Genomic DNA, 15,601 nt, shown 5'->3' on the forward strand with positions numbered 1-15,601 from the left:
GCCCATATCTGGCCCCATCGTATTGTCCTGTATAGGGAATCCATAAGTTATGTAAATATTTTAATAAATTATTTTAATTTCCATCCATCAGCTCTGTTAATTCAGCAATGATTCATGAATTATAAATTATTTCACTTGTATAATCACGATTAAATGTATCGACAATTTACAATGTCAACTTGAATTTATTTCTTTTTAAACTAATCGAAATCGAAAAATTTGTTTGTTAATAAAAAAAATTCAATCATAAAAATTTCGACGCTCCAGACCTATTATTAGATTTTACTAGTAAATATATGAAAAGGAGTGCGGGGTCATGATGACTAGAAAAAAGTCCGCCTACATCAATTCTATACTACTTCCTTTTACTTTCAAAATTTTCTGTTCTGTATCAATTTATTACTGAAATAGATAAAAGTCTGTTATCATGAATCATTAGTATGGAATTAACAAAATGTTAATCGAAAATGAAATGTTCCACAGTAGATGCCAGAAAATTATGATAAACAGTAAATAATCTCTTAATAATAGATTAAAAAGTGAGTAGATATTTATGAGCAGAGCATTAGCCGTTGTATGACCTCTTTAAACACGCACGTTATATTTCACAAGTGCGTCATCATATTATATCATTTGTATCTTCACTTCTATTCTATGAAACCCAATTTGATCGGGCATGAATGAACAATGCGGTCACTACGCGTTACTCGATCTGTTTGACCTTAATTATTTGTTATCATTATCATTATTCATTATTATATTATGTACAACTATGTGTACTGGCAAATTATTTCACTCAATAATGAACTTGTCATTATCAGTGAGTACTCGGTTCCAACAACCTGACAACAACCGACAAGTTCATTGAATTGTTCATGCTGTAATACGAAGCAAAATCTAAATTGAGAAATTATGTGCTGTTTATAAGCAAGCTTTATCTCTGAGAAAAATAAATAGGTTAAATAATATTATACATGTAAATATGTATTATTTTTATGCTTCACTTTATTTAATTCTCATTCTATTATCTTACTCCTTGTAAACATATTTGCTTTATTTGTTATTATTAACAGAGCAATAATTTGTTCTCTTTTTATTTTCTTTTGGCTGTAGAATCCTAAAGACAAGATAATATATTGAAAAATTGATGAAAACTTTTTTCGTAGAGAATCGAATTTTCTACAAAAAAGGTCTCTTAGAATTTTCTCATATTTTTTATATTTAGCCTAGAATTTCGGTTTTAAACTTCTCTAAATACGTGGTGTAATCGAATACTTTTAAGGTTGAATTTTCGATTGATTTTCTGAGCAAAGGATAAGAGATATAGGAAAATTGATAAGAAACTTTTTTTGTCGAGGATTAAATTTCCTACAAGAAAGGTTTTGGAGAATTTTTTATATTTAGCCCAGAATTTTTATTTTAAATCTATCTAAACACTTGATGTAATCAAATAATTTTAGAGCCGAATTTTGGATTGATTTTTGAAAATAAAGATAAGAGATATATGAAAATTGTAAGGACTTGTTTGGTAGAAAATTTAATATCCTGCAAAAAAATTTCTTATAATTTTTTCGTATTTTCGATGTTTAACCTAAAGTTAAATTTTAAGTGAAGAACTTGAATTAAAATAAATTTCATCAGGGAAAAATAAACGAACAGATTGTAGTTTGATTAAAAATGGCGCCTGTAGACGGTTTAAGACTTTTGAAATTAAATAATAGCAGCTCAATGAACCGCGAAGTTAAATTGTACGCGCAAGATAATCTGATATACAAGAATATATAATATGTTAGACTGTTGCATAGATTTACGTAACGGCGATACGAGAAACGTGCGTATCTCAAACATTACAAATAAGTACATATATATACATATATATATATATATATATATATATATATATATATATATATTGAAATTAAAAATGTCTAAGTACAAATAAGGTGATGACATTTACAAAGAATTTATTTTTATGAATAAAGATTTATCGTGTTAGAAATTAAAATTTTTAATTTCGTTATAATTTTATTCAATAGAAAGGAACTTTCAATTTTTGTTTAATCATAAATGTCAGGTAATTAATAAAAAAAAAGTTCTTCATAGACAACAATTAATAAAATTTTATCTTGTAATAAATTATTGGGTTTCTTTTTATGACAAAAAAAAATTAATACAGGTTTTTTTACCGTGTACCAGCTGATAAATTTTTTTAATAGTCGTGACAAAGAATATACTTGAATTTGCTTACAAAATTTAATGATAAAAAATTATAAAATGATCATTTAACAACAGAGTTTAAAAGTATCATCTAAGAAGACAATAACAATAAAATTTATTTTTAAAAATAAGGTAGTTTGTTTTTTAAACCATTATTTTTTATTACGCAAATATTCTTCTTTAAAATAGATAATTGATTGTGTAAAAAAAGTCTTTATCATCCCATACAGGAAGCCCCAAAGTTGAACGACGGGGCCATGCCTGGGACATTATTGGGAAGCCCATCTTGGCAAACCTATATTGTCCCATGCCCGGGCCATAACTGGGCAATCAGCCGTGGCCATTCCAGTGATTACCCAGGTTTGGGCCAAGACTGAATAACCTAGCCTTGGCCGAGCCTAGCGTCACTCTACCTTAGGCCAAGTTTGAGTAACCTAACCTTGGCCGTTGGATGGTAACCCTAACATGAGGCAAGACTGGATAACCTAGCCTTGGCCGAGCCTAGCGTCACCCTAACTTTGGCCAAGTTTGCATAACCTAACCTCGGCCGTTGGATGGTAACCCTAACATGGGCCAAGACTGGATAACCTAGCCTTGGCCAAGCCTACAGTCACCCTAACTTGGGCCAAGTTTGTGTAATCTAACCTCGGCCGTTGGATGGTAGCCCTAACATGGGCCAAGACTAAATGACCTAGCCTTGGCCAATGAATGATAACCCTAACTTGGGCCAAGATTGTGTAACCTAACCTCGGCCGTTGGATGGTAACCCTAACATGGGCCAAGACTAAATGACATAGCTTTGGCCAATGAATGGTAACCCTAACTTGGGCCAAGATTGTGTAACCTAACCTCGGCCGTTGGATGGTAACCCTAACATGGGCCTCGACTGAATAACCCAGTTTTGGCCAAACCTAGAGACACCTTAACTTGGGTTTTGAAGTCTTTATATTCACGTGACATTGTGATATGGCGACCCAGACTTGGGCCAGGACTGGGAAACCTATCTTTGGCCGACGCAATGATCACCCGAGCGTTAGCCAAGACTGGGAAGCCTAGCCTTGGCTTTCGAATGGAAACCCAGACTTGAGCCAGAATTGAGCAACCTAACTTTGGTCATTTAATAGAAAATCCAAACTTAATTAATCATTAAATAACAGAATTTGGAACAGTAAATATTTATTGCTTAACGAATATTTGATAGCAAATGCTGAAATTGAAAATTTATTTTTTAAACAAAACAATTGTGTATCGTCAAAATTGATATGGTCTTAAAAAAATTAAAATATAATAATTTACAGTTGAATTTTTAATATTAATAATTTTAAACATTAAAATTTATAATATGATATTAAAAATATACAGAATGATTTACAAAGTCTAAAGTAATATAAGAATTTGACTTTTGATTTTTTTTAATTACTAAACATTTGTAAAAAATAGATAATTTTCATCAAAACACAATATTAAATAACATAAATTATATAAATAATAAACCATCACACTCCGTCACCATATAGATTTAGTTCATATGAATGATGAGATATACATCAATTTATCGGTCGTACGGCATAGGGGTTAGTTATCGGTCTGGCAAGCGCACGGCTCGGGTTCGAATCTCAGTTAGGTCAAATGCGAATTTCACTTTATTTCTCTAATTAGCGAAAGTTAAGTCTAAATTAAGAGTTAAGTCGTCTAAACTTGCGTTAGCTCTACATCAAAATTAAAATAAATCAATGACAATTAAAAATTTCCTTTTTTATCATTTCAACTAAAAACTACTCATTTTATACAAAATAATTTAACCGTTTCGTAGAATTTTACTATTTTATTTCAGAGAATTTAATTTATTCGAAATTGGGTTCTTAATACTAATTTGGTTTAATATTAAACAATTAGATTCTAAATATATTTTATAATCTACTTCTTTTAGTAAATTCTATTGTGGTAAATAAGCCGAGGCTTGCTTTGGCTTAAAAACTTGGGCCAGTCTTGGTTAACAATCTTGGGCCAGTCTTGGTTATCATGCTTGGGCCAGTCTTGGCAACCAAGCTTGGCACCCTGTTATCACTCCAGACTTCTACCAAGGCTGGGCCAAAGTGGGTTTACAAGCATTGGCCAGAGATAGACAGCATTGCGCCAAGTGTGGCCCATATCTGGCCCCGTCGTATTTTCCTGTATGGGATTGACATTAAGTGGTCGCCATATTTAGAGCACAAGTTAAGATTAATTACATTGCTTCCATAGACGGTTGGCAAACTTCGAGCCTAACAAAATGCTTTATTTGTCAACCGAAAAATAATTCATTAACATATTACATATTACTAAAGACCTGCACTGTCTTTTTATTTCGTTTTAATTTATTTTATTTTACTCTATTTAACCTTGCGTCTCTTAAGTAAATGCACTATTTTAAATAGTTCAACTAAAAAATATAATTATCATAAAAACCACATTTGATTATTTTATCACTGCGTCCGGTTGACTTGCTCTATTTACATTTTTTACAGTATTCAATGCAACCATTTATCTATTTTTAGTAGCAAGAAATTTTTATATACTTTTATTTTTTTATACATCAAGTCATTGATTCGCATTTTTTCAATGTGATAAAATTTAGAAATTACGAATGACCCTAAAAATTTTTTTTTATATTTATAATAATAATAATAAGGATAATACAATGTGAATTTCATGAGCTTATAGGACATAAAATTTCCTTTAAAATGAATATATACATGTTTCGATTATTTTAAAAATATCAAGCCGCGAAAAACCACTGAATTGAAAAAAAAATTAAAAAATAAAGATATTTTTAATTTTTTTTATAACATCTTATTGTTATGATATCAATTATGAGTATTTTGAGATGAAATTTTATTAATAACTAGCAATCCACCCCAGCTTCGCACAGGTATTTAACAAAAATTTCAAAATTAATTATCATATAATATAGCCTGTCACCTAGGGATAGTGTAGCTTCCCAACAGTGAAAGAATTTTTCAAATCGGTTCAGTAGTTTTGAAGTCTATTCAATGCAAACAAACAAACAATCAAATCTTTCCTCTTTATAATATTAGTTTAGATTATAGTTCTGAAAATTATGAAAAAAATTTTTTTTCTAGCTTTTTCTATACAAAAAAAAAAATTGAAAAATAAAAGTCTATCTATTAACAGAAAATTGATTAAAACAACAAAAGAAAGGAATAATATCTTACATAAATTAAAATATATTTAAGAAAGAGTATCTAAGTACACATCCAAGTATAATACACATGTGTAATGATAATGAAGGACACAGTGTAGAGAACAAGGGACATCTTGGAGGCCACTTTCGGTATATTAAACAATATATTAAATGCGTCGAGAAGGTAGGCAGCACCGCTTACATATCGTTGCTCTTTTAATGCCAAGGGAAACTTGCACACTCTATTGTTATTTGCAATTATAAAAAATTCATGGTGTTTATAATATATACTTCACTAAATGTACGTATATATTAGAGTCACATGTGATGTGCTGGTGAGTGGTATTGGTCGGCTTAAACTTAGTTTAACTCTACTATTGGGAGACGTCTATATAAATACCTACAAATATACAAATATATAAATATATACATAGTAATAGTACGAGGACGCATTCCGGGATGAACGGGAAAATGCGGTCACACGTTCGAAGGTAACGTAAAGTTAATCAACATTAGCTTTATATTTATTCGATAAGTATAGTAACTTTGATTTCTTCAGCCTCGATCCTCAATTTTTGTAACAAGGTCACCCTGTTCTCTTCTGTTGGTTAATTACTTATTAATTATTCGTATTAAATTACCCCATATTCAGTTTGCCGCTCAAATATTTAAGGCCAGTTCATTCAAATCGGTCAATAGATTTTGTTATTCAATACCCGCCGAGACACTAGAGAGTGAAAGTATACTGATAGAACAATTTATTGAATTTATTAACTGTTGCTAAATTCATGTACTTGGAAACTATTTATTTATTTATCAAATATAACTTAATATTTTTTTAACTATTAAAAAATATTATTTTTAACTTCCCGCTAAGAAAATCGAAGATTTTCAAAAATCGGGAAGTTATTGTTTTCACCCCGTTTTGCAAAAATCGAGTTTTCATCAGATCTCGACGTTTGAAGGTCACAGGAAGCTTCCCTGACTACCCCCGCGAGGTTGTCACGGTGTCTGTATGTGTGTGTGTGTGTGTGTGTGTGTGTGTGTGTGTGTGTGTGTGTGTGTGTGTGTGTGTGTGTGTGTGTGTGTGTGTGTGTGTGTGTGTGTGTGTGTGTGTGTGTGTGTGTGTGTGTGTGTGTGTGTGAAAGTATGTGAACCGCTTATAACTTTTGAACGGCTTGACCGATTTCATCGCGGTTGGTGCCATTCGAAAGGGCTTGACTAAACTTAGATTTTGAAAACTATTTGGACCGATTCAGATCAATAGATTTTGAGAAATCTTAAAAAAACTGAAAAAAAAATTTTTTTCAAATGTGGTTTTTTTGGAATAACTTTTAAACGGCTTTATGGTTCAATTCCAAAAACTAATCAGCTCTTAACCTCAAAAAACCACGTCGATCGCCACCAGTCCGGTCAAAATCGGTTGATTCGTTCGAGAGATATCGTGAACGAAAGAAAACCGAAAAAAGTGTTTTTTTTGGAATAACTCCGAAATTCCTAGCGCGATCAATTCAAAATTTAAGATTCTTTGTGAGGCTTAAAAAACTGCGTCGAATGCTGCCAACCGCGTGAAAATCGGTTTATTCATTCAAAAGTTATTGCGGTTTAAAAATTCAAAAAATAGTGTCATCAAATCTCTATCAGACTTTTGAGCTCGAAGAGCTTTAAAGCATAAGAAAGCAATCTCTTTGAGCTCGGAGAGCTCAAAATAACCCATAAATTGTATTTTTGAGCTCGAAGAGCTCAAAAACGTCATTGGTGCAATTTTAAGCGCCTAAGTATGGAATTAGCGGGAAGTTGCAGGGATGGCCTTCAGGGTCAACCGTTTTCCTAATTTTTTTTTTTTGAAAAAAAAATAAATTTATTGACAATTAATGAATATTTATAAACATTTAGTAAATATTTATTAATAGTTAACAAAAAAGTAAATTAATTTTTTTGGATTAAATATGTCTATAGACAATTATAATTTACGGCAATATGTAAAGATCATTTTTTAACAAATAATGCAATTACTTTTTGTGATGAAGATACGATATAATAATTATTTTCGCCGTTAAAAAAATTTTGTTACTTTTTACGACCGTTATTTTATTATTAATTTTTTTTTTTGTATTTTTTAATTCGAAAATAATTAATTATTCTGATCTAATGGAATTATTTTTATTCAACACTAAAGAAATGTTTATTAATAATTGATAAATATTTATTAACAAATAATATATTTTGTTTAATAAATGATTTGTTAAATAGTAATTTATACTTCTTAATTATAGACAATTATTTATCAACTGTTAGTAATTCGCATTTTGTAAATAATCACTTAACATTTGATAAATATTTATTAATTCATTTAATGTCCAAAGAATTGTTTATTAACAGTTTATGAAGTTTAATAAAAATTTATAAATCCTTCTATTAGTGCAAATAATAGATAGCTTTGTATTAGATTCGAACCTGGAGCCCTGAAAATTTTTTACCGAAATTAAATACTCAAAGTATAGAATTCTAATTACGAGAATTGTAATCGCCTAGCGGAGAGGTTATGAACTAATCTTTATGATTCAATTTATTTTATTTTTTATTTTAAATGATTAAATGTATCTTCAATAGACTGATAGAGGAATTTATTAATTGTTAATAAACTAGTATAATTGAAAACAGTTTGTTCATTTATTAAAAATAACTATTGTTTCACTGTTAATAAATATTTTTAATTATTAATAAATCTTATTTAATTAATGATTGATTAACCGTTAATAATTATTAATAAAATCATCTAACGTTAAAAAATAATTTATTAATAATTAATAAACCTTATTAACTATTAACAAATCTTTACATCAGTATTCTCGCCGAGGCGGCTAGAGAGTAAAAGTATTGAATTATTCTCACAATTCTTGGGCGAGATTTTAGTTAAGTCGAATTGAGTGTGAAGCCTCAATATAACTCAAAGTTTAGGTTTTCGAGTTGAGATATAAATAAAACTGTGTCGGATAAGGAGAAATTTATTTTTACTTAAAGTATTTACATTTCTTCTCGAATTGTTTACTGCGGTCTTATTATAATTCAATAATAAAATTTAACAGGCTTTGACTTTTATTGTCAATAACAAAATTTTTAATCGTTAAATACCACTTTTAATAAATAATTAATGGCTTTTTAATCATCATTATCATCTATAAAGCGACGCGTCATTAATCGCTATCAATAAATTTTTTTAATTGTCAAAAAAACAAAATAATAACAACTTGTCTGATTTATTATTTGTGTTTTTTTTTTTAACTTCCCGTTAAGAAAATTGAAAATTTTCGAAAATCGGGAAGTTGTTTTATTTTTATTTTCACTAAATAATTATTTTCATATTAAGATAAATAACTTGAAAATCAAAAATAATTTATTACACTTATAAAAATTTCCACAATTGTTCAAACATATATCGGCAGCGATAAGTGGTTTAAAAGTTTTATGAAATTGAAAAATATAGCTCACAAACTAACTTGATAAGGTTAATGTCCTGCCAGCGAAAGAGTTTGCCGGCGCGCAAAATCAAGCATCGATCAATAAATTTTCAGTATCCTCTTGCCTGCCGTCATCCCACATCTTGTCCTCTCAAGAGAGGTCGCTTTCCGTGTGTTTGTATTGTAACCCTGTTGTATGCTTGTAGGCTGCTAGTACTTACATACACACTTGCATTTATATGTAGGTATGTATAGGTGTAGTGAGAAACGCAGGCCAATAACCGGGTGTGGACGCGTGCTTACTCGAGGATTCCCGGAGTTTCTCGATCATTCTAGCTGTTTTGAAATTCGCGAACTCTCCCGATAATTTTGTTTAAATAGTTCAGCAGACTGATAAAATGATTTTGTTTAATTTGTTCAATAGAATGAAATTTTGGACCAAGAACATCATTTTAAAGAATTTCTTCTTGAGTCACGATGAAAAATAATTCAAGAAATTTTCTTGGTTCGACAATTTTTTTATTTGGGTGAAGTTGATTTTTTTTTAGTACAGATAATTTTCCAAGAATTTATTATTATTATATTAAGAAAATTTTAATTTAAAATATTCAATGATAAAAAAATTCAGTTAATTTGAACTCCAAAGAAATATTTTGGTGTTCAAATTTGTTTAGCAAAATTTGGATTTTATAATAATAATAATAATAATAATAATAACAATAGTGACAGTTTTTAGAAAATTTAATTTTAAACAATTTCAATCCCAAAAAATATTTCTGTTCTTTAATTGAATAAACAAAATTTATTATTATTATTATTGTTATTATAAAAATTTTAAACGGTCAAATAATAATAATAAAAATAATAATATTATTAATATTATTAGTTGTTTATTTAAACTTGCGTATCTATCCAAGTGTCAAGTAATCAGAGTCGTGATAAAAATATTACGTTACTGGTTACATTGCTCGGTAATTTATTGTCGAGATAAAACTCGTTAGACACGCTATCACTGCTCGGACTCTAAGGATTGGATTTTTATTGCAAACAAACTTTGCTTCTGTCCCAATATATAATAGTCCTGTCAATTCATTACATATAATTATTTTCTACTTACTATCTATCAACTTATCAAATCACTTATAATAATAATATTAATTAAATAAATAATATCCCTAACTTATAACAATAATAAGCAAACAAAACCCAACAGATAAATCGATTAACATTTTTTATTTTTTGGGTCAACGAACTAAATATAAAGTGCTCTTTGATCGCAAAATATCTCGCCGATTCTAAGATTAGCATACGCGAATCATGAGTGATCAACAGGTCCTTTCACTTGAAAAAAAACATTTTTTTTTTAACAATAATATGCTTCAAGGATTAAATTAAAGATAAAGATTACATAAAATTCCGGGAATTCCCCTCAAGAGTAATTCATCGAATTTAAACTTAAAAAACGTGCCGTGAATAACAATAGCATATGGTGATCAGTGACAGTTATTGCAATCTATTGCCTGACATAACAATAAATATCTATCAAATACTTACATCCAGTCGATGCGTTTCTTTATCTCGCTAATTAATTTCTATTCTTATAATTGTAAGTAAAATTACAATGTATTCAATTTACTGATAATTTTACTAACACAAGATTGTAAAATCCAACACTTTCACGCTCGTAAAATACTGTGTGTAATACTAAAACTAACTAAAATCACAAATATTTATTGAAAATACACGTAACTTGCACTGAGATCTCTTGGAAACTTCGAGAAGTTCTAGACCGGTGTCGGCGCAAACTAAATAAAATAATTAAAAATAAACAAGGAAATAAAGTTTTTATATAATTTAGGGACCGACTGGGTGGTAGTAAATTGACACCGTAGATAATAATTAGTTCTTAATGTTTAGTTTAAAGGCTCGTTGATTTATAACTATTTTTTTATATATATTATCCAGAATATTTGGCGCACTCAAATTACGCGGCAATACACCGCGACGAATCAATTGACACTGACAGGAAAACCGGCGCGGCTGCGCGTACCAACCGGTCTCGCCCCTCCATTTTAACCCACTGAAGGCTCCCACTACTTTAAACTCTTAAATTTATGTATGTGTGTGTGTGTGTTTATATTTGCCGAGTTAATGTAAGTGTATATTGGTATTATATAGTTAATACAGATACAGAAAGAGATAGAGAGCTTAAAGTTCTTATATATACCGTGTGAAAAATATTAATAAATAAAATATAAAAGTCAAAATTTCAAAAATATTGTGAAAATATATTAATATATACATATTCATATATATATTTTCAATATCTAATTTTTGGCCGATTTTGTTATATATTTTAAATGAAATTTAATTTCTAAGAATACATCTTAGAATATATGAAAAAATAAATATATCAAAATATATTGAATACGTATTTAAATTTTATACCAAAAACATAGGTATGATAGTGTATTTTGAACTTTCCTCTATGAAAATCAATGATTAAAAAAAAATCGGGAAGTTATCGGTCTCATCCCAGTTTTTGAAAATCGAGGTCTCATCAGATCTCCACGTTTTGAGATCCTAGGAAAATATTCAGACTATTCCTATGAGAATGTCTTTTCGTATGTGTGTGTATTTATCCTTATAACTTTTTAACAGCTTGATCAATCGAAACACGGTTGACGGCATTCGAAACAATTCTTTCCCCGTTAGATTTTATATAAATTTGAATCACTTCAACTTGATAAATTTTGAGAAATCTCAAAAATAAAATTTGATAAAAATTTTTTTTTGCGATATTAATTAATTCTTAAGCTAATGGATCGATTGGATCGATTTTAAAATTTAATCAGCTCTTAAAATCGGAAAACCACATAAATTGTTCTTAATCGCTATAAAATCGATTCATTCGTTCAAGAGAAATGGTCGAAAATTTTAGAAAAAAGTCTTTTTTTCCAAATAACTTCAAAATTTCTTAACACGTTTTTAATGTAATAAATTAACTATTTAAGTTAGCGCTCAAAAAAACTGCATCAAACGCCACCAAGTTCGTCAAATCGGCCAATTGGCTTGTGAGAAATATAATTAAAAACAACAAATTAGGAAAACGGTTGACTCTAAAGGCCATCCCTGCAACTTCCCGTTAATTCCATATCTGAGCGCTTAATAAAATTGCACTTTTGATGTTTTTGAGCTCTTCGAGCTCAAAAATATAATTTATATGTTATTTCGAGCTTTCTGCGTTCAAAGAATTAGCTGTTCTATGCTTTTAAGCTCTTCGAGCTCAAGAGTCTGATAGAAGTTTAATAAAACACTATTATTTAAATTTTCAAACTGCAATTACTTTTGAATGAATAAACCGATTTTCACACGGTTGACAGCATACAACGCAGTTTTTTGAATCCTGTGATTAACTTTTAAACACAAACTGATCAGACCGAAAATTTTAGAGAAATTTGAAAAATTCACTTTTTCCTACTTTTTTTGACAACGATAAGTCACGAACCAATCAACCGATTTTCATATTCTAGGCGGCGATCGACGTGGTTTTTTGGGTTCTAATAACTATTTTATTTCATCAAAAAAAACGATCCAAAACGAAATGTCGAAGTTAAAAAAAAAAAAAAAACATTTTTTTTTTTAATTTTTCGTTTTCGATAACTCCCTAACGAATCAACCGATTTTGACGGGACTGGCGGCAATCGACGTGGTTTTTCAAGTTTAAGAGCAGATTAGTTTTTGAGATTGGTCGGTGCAGCCAGTCAAAAGATATTTCGAAAAAATAATTTTTGAAAACTTTTATTTTTATGATTTCTCAAAATCGATAATGATATGCTTTAGATCGCCACTAATTTCGATCCGATCGATTAAGCCGTTCAAAAGTTATAAGAGTTTTACATACATACACCACCCCAGACACACACACACACACACACACACACACACACACACACACACACACACACACACACACATATACACAGCCGCACGGACACCATCGCGGGAATAGTCAGGACAGCTTCCTAGGACCTCGAAACGTCGAGATCTGATGAAAACTCGATTTTCACAAAACGGAGTAAAATCCAATAACTTTCCGAATTTTTAAAAATTTTCAATTTTTCTTAGCGGGAAGTTAAAAAAACAAAAAATGTGTTTTTTTTTATTTGAGCTCTGAGCTCAAAAAACTTCTGTTCTAGCTTTGAGCTATTAGTCACTTGAAACTATATTATCTTTGATGCCTAACACATGTAATATATGATATGATATTCTGTAACACTATAATAGTACAGAATATATGACCCAGTCTACACAGTACAGCACTGCACTGTCAACGCGTCTAAATCATTCTTATTATTTAACGTTTGTTGTAATATCTATTGGTACTGTCCTACAGCAAGCAATTACAGCTCGAAGAAATATTACTTGTAATCTGTCTTCAATGAAAAGTCATCTCTTTTTATTAGTTTACGGTATTATCCGATAGATTATTTATTTTTATGTAACTTCGTTTTATGCAATAGTTTGTTTTTCCGAGATAACTTTTTTACTCAGTTATTGAAAAATCTTTTTTAATCTTTAATTGTTATGTTTCACGGCATTAAATACTTAAATCCATAAAAATAATACTTTAATTTTTTTTAAACAATAACATATGTTATCTTAAAGGTCATCAAAAATTGCATAATTCTTAAAAAATTTTTAAATATATAAACTTTTAGATCAAAAAATTTTGGTAAATGATACAAAAATGACAGAATAAAAATTTTCGAACATTTTTTTTCGCGTAGAACTGAGAGAAATAATACTAGAAAAAGGTGGATTTATTTAAACATATTTTATAAACAATTTACAATAAAAAAAAATTTTATATTGACATTAGAAGCCTTGAACTTGAAAATAATTGAAAAATTTATTTTTATAAATTTTCATGACTATTATCTAAAATTCTTTCTGGAATAAAATAAATAGAAAAAAAAAGTTTCAAAATATTTTCTCGATTTTTGTGCCAAAAAACAGACTAGGGGACGGACGGGCAAGACGGAGAGGGCGGGTAAAATGAATAATCGTTTTAAATCGCTGGTCGGTCGATAGAAACATTTTAGACAGCAATCTATCAATCTATTATGTAACTACACTTACCGTTATCGATAAAGCATTGGTTTTGCATACTTGTGGGAATTTTTTTTATAAATATTGAAATTTAGGAAAAAAAAAAAATTTTTAATCGTAAGTATACAGTACTTAGTTTAATGTTGTTAAGGACGATGCAGATTTGATTTTTTTTCTTCATATTCAGGACGCGGTTGATATTTTTGCGACGATTGTTTTGATTGAAATGTATTTTCCAATCAGTATTCGTTTTACGCGACCTGAGTATTCATTTTGCCCGCCCTGGTAGGGCAAAACGGATAATGTTGACTTTTTTTTTTTTTAATTTCGAAGAAGAATTTCTTTGTTATTATTTTTATTTTACTTTAATTATAAACTTCAATTACCCAAAAAATTATTAGCCAAAGTTAAGAATGGATATGATTGTAATATATATTTGTTATTTCATTTTTAAATTAACATATCCGTTTTGCCCGTCCTTCCCCTATAGAATTGAACAATTACCGAATTTTGTTTTCAAAAATTCTCTTATAATATACATTTTTATTTTTTTATTTTAATATTACTCCAGAACAAAATTCTACCAAATATCAAACCTTTAACATGTTCTAACCCTTCAAAATCAACAAAATAAAGTCAAAACCGAGCGATCAGCTGTAAATCAATCGACATATTGATTTTCTACCAAACTACCCCCCACTACTTCATTAATGTGCGTCAGTAAAATAAAATTGCCACAAATATCACAAGAGACATTTTGTTGAATGAAATTTTATTTCTCAATAAAAATGTTCATAAAATAGCAAATAAAAATTCCATTGTTTCTACTATTCTTCAAACAAATTAGAAATAAATTATTACATTGGCAAGCAAACGTTAAACATGATGAAATTTATTATTATGAAAAGATCATTATCAACTTATGATCTCTTGTCAAAAATTAAAACTAAAAAAAGAACATACTAAAATATTTTTAATTTGAATTCTCAATGTTTAGCGTAATTTAATAAGAGTGATAGTATACTATCAAATTTGTCAGTAAATATATTATAACCACAATCCAATATAATGTAATACAAATGAAAAGGAAATAGAGTTGAATAACCGAGTAAGTATTTGCCCATTTATCAAAAACAAGCTGAGGGTACGGATGATAAATATTAACCGCGACTATTTTTCACAGTCCCAAAAACAGTTGACATTATCGTACTGCGAAAAATATACAGCCAATTTCTTTTTCCTTGTACTTATTATTGGCACAGACTAGACTAGTCATATAATGTATGTCGTATAAAATGTATGACAGCAGTAGTGAAAATATCAAGGAGACATCTGTTGCTGGAATGAATTTTCTTATTCCACTCTATGAGCGTTTTTTTGTTGACGCGTCTGTTAAATTCTTCAAGATGCGAATGAAGACATGTAATGCAAGATATTTTTTTTTATAGTTATATTTATATCGAGAGAAATGAGCTCAATTTATAGCTTATAATTTGGATTATTTTTGCAGTGTGGAGAAAAAGGCACTTATACACAGAGAACACTTGCGTTTTCTTCCGGGATAATTAAATAAGTATGAGTGTTTGATTAAAACATTGTATCTAATCGGATTTATGCGAATGCTTGT

At 29.3% G+C, this 15,601-nt stretch overlaps 1 protein-coding gene across 2 annotated transcripts in view; it reads right to left on the reverse strand.

Annotated features, from left to right (window-relative positions):
- Positions 1-15,601, reverse strand: part of LOC123270930 (terminal nucleotidyltransferase 5C) — a 145,173-nt gene that overhangs the window by 16,358 nt on the left and 113,214 nt on the right. Inside the window, exon 1 of one of the 2 annotated variants that reach the window (XM_044737114.1) lies at positions 10,417-10,895. The exons of the other annotated variant lie outside the window; for it this stretch is intronic. The gene's annotated coding sequence lies outside the window, so the exon portion shown is untranslated. Of the gene's footprint in view, positions 1-10,416; positions 10,896-15,601 lie in introns of those variants that run through there. 2 annotated transcript variants of the gene reach the window in all.

Source organism: Cotesia glomerata, linkage group LG8 (genome assembly GCF_020080835.1).
Source record: "Cotesia glomerata isolate CgM1 linkage group LG8, MPM_Cglom_v2.3, whole genome shotgun sequence".
In the NCBI taxonomy this organism is placed as follows: Eukaryota; Metazoa; Arthropoda; class Insecta; order Hymenoptera; family Braconidae; genus Cotesia; species Cotesia glomerata.